This window comes from Prenolepis imparis, unplaced genomic scaffold, assembly GCF_030444845.1.
Source record: "Prenolepis imparis isolate NDT839.2.m4 unplaced genomic scaffold, iyPreImpa1.0 SCAF_13, whole genome shotgun sequence".
Lineage (NCBI taxonomy): Eukaryota > Metazoa > Arthropoda > Insecta > Hymenoptera > Formicidae > Prenolepis > Prenolepis imparis.
The window spans coordinates 5,493,043-5,500,414 of NW_028141171.1; positions in this window are offsets into that span (position 1 = coordinate 5,493,043).

Sequence of the window (7,372 nt, forward strand, 5' to 3'; positions counted from 1 at the left end):
TGCAGAGTCGAGAATGATTTGACAAACTCTCGACCAATGTACGCGAGGATTGTTCGACAAAAGGTATACGAGAGATAGCGCGTACGTGCATCGAAATCACCATAAAAAATCGCCCGTATCTAATATGGGGGATGGTAGGATCGTGAATTCGAAGGGAATTAAATTGCGTTGTGCGTGATCTCTGTTTTTATCTCGCTGCTTCGTATTCCGACGACATTGAGAAGTAATCATATTGTATATGAATCGCAAGATTTCGTGAAATAAAGATACAAGAGATTTTAAAAAGTTTTAAAAATTAGAACAATTGAGAATTTAAAAGCCAAAAAATGTATTATAATAGAAATAATAAATAAATAAAAAATATGATATGGTGGATCAATTTGAATAGCGGGATAATTTGAGTAATAAAAAGATTTATCGGTTAAAATTTTATATTAAAATTTATCGCATGCATATTGTGATTACGAGAAGTAAAATGTTTTTACGTGCAATCATGTATCACAAACTAAGCTAAAATATAACTCTTGTTCCCTTTTTTTTATCATTTCGTATAAAGTTTTAAATAATAAGAAAATTCTAATTAATTTTAGAATTTTGTAAGCCTTTTATTTATGTAATCTTGCAGGGCGAGCAATTTAGATAACGTATTATTTTTTTGCGTACTATAATATATGTATATTTTTTATTATTTTGCATTATTTCGATTCTATATAAAGCTTTTTGTATTATCCGAATAATCCTATATGCTTTTTCAACGATTATATTCGATGCGTAACTTCAATAGCTTAATTTCAGTTTAAAATCAGCTTAAATAAATGTTTATTTACTGATAGAACTTTATATATGTATACAGATTTTTATTTTCTCTTGAGCAAATAAAAATTTTGTCAAGAAATTAAAAATTAATGTTAATACATTCCTACCGTATTTCCTATATTTCATCTCCCTAAATACACTGATACGAAAAATTTTAAATACTTATTATTAAACACATTAAAAACAAATTATTAAAAACAATTTAACACACACATATACAAAATTTTATAAAACATGTACATATTTTAAACAGCTATGCGTAAAGATTAATTTGTAAATAATATGTTATAATGCCTTATCTGCGAGTAATATTTTTTAACAGAAATCAGCTGATAACTGTCAAAAATATTAATCGAGTTTAAGGAATTATATAACATATTATTTGAAACATATTATTATTTTAATTTTTATAACATACCTATTTTTATTTTAAAATTTAATTAATACCTTATTAATATTTTTGGGGAGAAATTAGTTGATTAAAGAGTTAATTTGCTAATTAATTTTTAAAATATAAAAATTAAAATAATAATATGTTTTAAATAAAATGTTATAATTCCTTAAACTCGATTAATATTTTTGACAGTTATCAGCTGATTTCTGTTAAAAAATATTACTCGCAGATAAGGCATTATGATTAAATAGTATTTTACAACATATTACTATTTTAATTTTTATTACCTATTATTACTTTAAAATTGAATTAGCAAATTAACGCTTTATTAATATTTTTGACAGAAATCTGTCATCTGATTAAAACGTTAATTTGTTCATTAAATTTTAAAATAATAATACACGGAGAGAGAATTTTCTCTTAGAATTTAATCTGAAAGTCATGGTAATCGTGGGACTATATGGCATGGAAAGAATTTCATGAGAATTTCTCTGATTAATATTTATCATTATAAAAATAATAATATCTATCACAATAAAATATAAAATATGCTTGATTAATTTTACTAAACTGTATAGTAAAATTAATCAAATATATTTTATATTTTATTGTGATAGATATTATTATTTTTATAGTGATAAATATTAATCAGAGAAATTCTCATCAAATTCTTTCCATACCATATTGTGATTTTCAGAGTAAATTCTAAGAGAAAATTCTCTCTGTGTATATAATAAAAATTATAAAATAATAATATGTTTTAAATAAAATGTTATAGTACTTTAAACTCGATTAATATTTTTTGACAGTTATCAGCTGATTTCTGTCAAAAAATATTATTCGAGTTTAAAGTATTATAACATATTATTTATAACATTATTATTTTAATTTCTATAACAAATTTTTATTTTAAAATTTAATTAGCAAATTAAGCTTTAGTCAATTGATTTCTGTCAAAAAATATTAATCAAGTTTAGACAAACTTTATATAAAAATATTCTTTTTTATATAAAATCGAGGAATGGCGCGCGCTTGTGTTGTTTTAGCTAGCTAGTATGTTAAATTTTATGTTTTCTGTAATAATATTCTATATAATAGTTTATTTCTGCGTAAAATATTATTATTATATTAAAATATTATTATATTCATGATACATGTGTCAAACGAAGAAATTAATTAAGCCGCGATCTGATTTCGCTTTAGCTAGAAGACGAATGATACTAACGACGGATGTTCGAGGGTGCACGAAGGCCCATTTCTCGAACCCGACGACGCCCCTGTCGACGCATCCGGCATCCGGTTCCGGTAGCGATTTTTATGCGAACGCTCGCGGAGGGGAAGAACAGAGACGAGCGATGATTCCACGGAATCTGAAAAGTCAGTCGAGCGTAAACGGCGGAGTACGCACAAAGAGGGTTGGTCCCGATGCCACGAAAGGGAAGAAAGGGAAGAAAAACAGTTATTGTGCGTGGAAGAAGGGCTGGAGAGAGGAACCGCCGAAACGATACGTCGTAGCATCCGCCCGCTCGAGCAAAACCGAGAATCACAGGGTGTCATTTGTCAGCGAAGGCACACGTGATGCTCGCATGAGATTTCGCCGGAAACTCGTTTGTTGGGTAAAAGCGGTGATGCGAATCCAAGATTCGAGTCGCCATTTTGTGATCTTTTCTGACAAAAGACACTCAAGATAAATTCGCGATAGATACTGTTATTTTAAAAAATAATAAATGCAAAAAGAATGTTGAAATGCGCTAATAAAGAAACAACATAAAATATTTTTTTATCTTGTTTAGTAGATAGTTTGTATAATGTTTTAATTATGTTTAATTAGATTAATTTTTTTATTGCCATGCTTGTATACAATGTATATACAATCAAGAAAAATAATTATAATTTAAAGATAGATCTACTCTTTTATTTTTTACTTTCTCTCTACCTCATTAATAAGAAAAAATTTATATCAGTACTTGAATATACATATAGAGTTTATTTAATTGATATTTTATATTGATGTATTGAAATTATTTAAAACACATGTTTATTTATATTTTCTACCAAATTTTGAAAAATATTTTATTCCTCTCGGAAAAATCATAAATAATTCCCAAATACTATAGCATATAAAAAAATTTCTAAAAGTATATTTTAAATTATAATTTAAATTATAGTTAATAATAGTTTCATGGACGACAAATTTCATTTCCTAATAATTATATCACGCAATGTTTTATTGCATTATTTTAATTATTATAAGAATAATTGTTAAAGAGTACAATTATTCTATTATTAACATTGATATGATGAAAACATCAAATGTAAAGGCATTAGCGAATCAACCTACTGGTAACATATATCAGTGACGAAATACGCGGTACTTCATTCGTTTTGCGCGAAATGGAGCCCCCGGGGTTAATTAAATCAGCGATAATCGGTCTGCCGCCACTCGTCCCGTGCCATTAAAATTACAGTCTCAATTTAGCACACGTGTCTCCTATAATTTACCTCGTTGAATTAACACGCGTATAAAGAACATGGAGCAAATGTCATCCACTTTAAAACATGAATCTGTATAAATCATTTTACTATAACAAAGGGAAAAAAAGTTTATCAAATTATCAAATAAAAAAAATTAAAATCTTTATTTTCTTACAACCAATAATAAATAATTTTGTAATTATAAATTCAACACAGACATTAAAGTTATATCCAATATTGTTTTAACTGTTACCAAACTTTATAATAATTTGTACAATTTTCAAATTGTATAATATACATTTTTTTTTAGTTTTAAAAATTAATTTTGCAAAATGTGAAAAACTTCTTATTATTAAAATGTTGAACTGTGAAATATATTTATCATTTTTATTTTATAATATTTTAAGTCACACATCTTTTCTTTATGTTCCTTCAAATAATTATACTTGAATAACTATACGATTTTCAACATGAACTTCTTTTATACCTATACACCCACAATTCTTTCATCTTTTGTAAAAGATGCGAGAATATATGTAAATTTTTTGCATAAAACATTTGCATAGAGTCGAACATCACTCAACCGCGACGATAATAAAGTATTAGTTAACAAGCGTCTCGGGACCTAAAAGAGGAGTTAACTACGTCGGCGCGAAAGTTACGACGGCGGTGCGTTAACTATACCGGGATACTTAACTGTTCCCCCTAACATTTAAATCGCACCGAACATTTGGCCCTCGATGCATTAGTCCTGGTAGAATGATCATGGATATATGTGCGACGAGACCGAAGGGATGCGCGCCTATACCGGGTGCGGACTTAAGTAATGAACACGTCGCACAAGGGGGACGCGAATATTAAATTACAAAACGCCTGCATGCACTTGTGCATTCGTTGTCGACGCATTTGCAACGGAGGCTCTCGGTCTCGTTCACTTACAATTTCTAGAGAAAAGACAATAAAAATGTATGAAACATGCAAAATATTCAGCTTTTACGAAGTTGCTTTTGCGTATGTATAAATTAAATCTAAAAGAATAATATTAGAATAAAATGTGTTAGAAAAAGAATGTAATTCAAGAAATATGTAATTAAATTCAAGAGATATGTAATTTAAATTTAGATTAAATCTCAAAACTTGTTATTTTAAAATAGAATATAAAAAAATTGAAAGAATATCAATATATTATATAATTTTTTTAATAATTAAAAAAATATATAATAAGCAATTTTATTTTAATTATCAGCTATAATAATTTATGATCGCTATATCATCGTAAGCGATAAAAATTTATCGGAGAATAAGAAATAATTAAATAATTACCAAATTAATTGAAAATTCGGCTACATTAAATACAATACCAACATATACTTTAAATAGATCGATTAATAAAATAATGAATTAATTATGCAATTTATATATATTATTGAATTAAATTTAATAATACATTTATTCTTCAACGACATATAAAGCAACTGAATTAAAATGTCATTACAAGGTAGGGACATTTTCGGTTAAATCGACTGCAAGTGCTCGAGAATTCGACGACGGTCAGTTGCATATACAAATGGCGGAAATTCTATCACACCATTGCCTCGCATTTTCACGAGACCCGCGTCCAATTTGTACAATATATGGCTCTCGGGATTTACCCTCTAGATTCGCTAGCCGCGCGCACCCCATAAATATCTGGAGAAACCACATAAACTGACCATCGTGAGTGCTCGCGATGCATTCGCGTCCTTTCGCAGGCTACCCTCCCGCTGAGAGATCTATACGCGTCAGCCTAGACAAAAGTTACTTAACCCCCGAAGTTAGAGATAGGCGAGCGATCCTGGATACGCCCAATCGAGGGTCCACCGTAGCTAAAGTACACAGACTACCCCTAATGTCTCGTCCTGGACCAAAGAATTCGCCGTACACGTCAGATTACCGCTTAAGTGGCTCGATATTCTTTCCTTAAGTGGTGACTTAATTTTGTTGCTTTTCTACACCGCTTATTTAACTCTTATGCATTTGTGTCATATGTTGAATTGCAGAAGATGAATATTAATTTTGATAATGTCATCCAAAAACTTTATTCTAATATTATCTTCGTGAATTATTATATTATTGTAATAATTCATGTATTCAGAGAAAAGTTATTTTCAAATCGATATAAATCTCTTAAATCAACATTTTCTATTTCTCATAATCAATAAGCGTTGCATTTTATCAGAGGTGAGATATGATGTCTTTTTAAATAATATTATGTTATTCCATATGCTTGTAAATTTCTAAATCTGTTTTACTTTTACGTGTATCTCAATAATCTTCTCTTAAAGTACGGTTTAAATAATTAGAGTAGGGTATTTTGTAAAACGACGTATCTCTTGTGAGACTTGTACAATACATCGATCTAATTTAACATTTTACTTTAAAATATTAATTCAAAGAATATTAATAAATTAGCTGATCTAATCTGTATTTTATCATTTATAGAAATTTCTCATGAAAATTTCTTGAATTAAAATTTTTAGTTTAAAAATATATATAAAGAAAGAAAATATTTTTTGAAATGAATTATTTTTATAAATAAATGAAAAAGTATAATTTTTATTTTAAACTCGACAAATTTGTATAATATTTATTGTAATACCTTTTAGAATGTATTTATCAAGCTTCTATAATTTTCATTTATATCGGTTTAAAGGACCAGGTTTTTCAGATTTAAATTTTGTCCGGTTAAAAAAAGTCCATTTTTTTAATGATTGAAAACAATATCATGAAGACTACTATGCAGTTTGATAGGAAGCAATTTCTATATGTAAGATAAATAAATGTATTTAAACTCTTCATGAGAAATAAGAGAAAAACACTAAACAGTACGTCAATTTCAATGTGTGTGTTTTACGTCTTTATTTTCTAATTAAAATGCAAGGATTTTAATTTTAATCACATATCTTATTTATAATAAATATATTAAATATTATCTTCTTATCTAATATTTATTTATATTAAATATAAAAGTTTCTTAAGTTTTATGAACTTTATATGATTTTTGAGATATTTCTAAACTGTACATTTTATAATTATACACAAATTGCAACAAAATCCCCAGTATCGTTAGTTAATTTTGTTTGCATGGCAAAAGTCGTAAGAAGAATTATGCGGAAACGGATCGCCCCTGTAGTCATCGACGAGAAACAATTAATAATAATTAAATTCGAATTCAGCATCTCTCCGCGAGGGAGATCCCCTTTCAGTCGAGCAAAAACATCGTTGATCTATGTCCTCGCCCGCGTAAGATTATAAATGTCATCATCCGCGCGTAGGCCTTCTTTTCACATAATATATATTTCCCTTTGTTCTCTCTCTTTCTCTCTTTTTGCAAACCTTGATGCGAGAGAGTATTGCTCAGTTTCCTTTTTTCGCGGGGAAGGGGAAGGATCATTCGAGCTCTTTGTTCTTGCAATTTGGAGCAAAGTTGTTCGATAATCTCTGAGAAAATTCGCGACGTCATTGCGACCGACTCATCGCGCATTATTATGCGCTGAAGAAGCACGGAGGAAGAATTTTGCATGTCAAGAAAATGCAAAGAAAAGCACGACGTCGAGAAACATCAATTATATTTGGAGAAAGCCATCATCGGAAATACATTTACACATGAATCCGTTGATGGAATAAATTTATAAAGAATCAACGAAA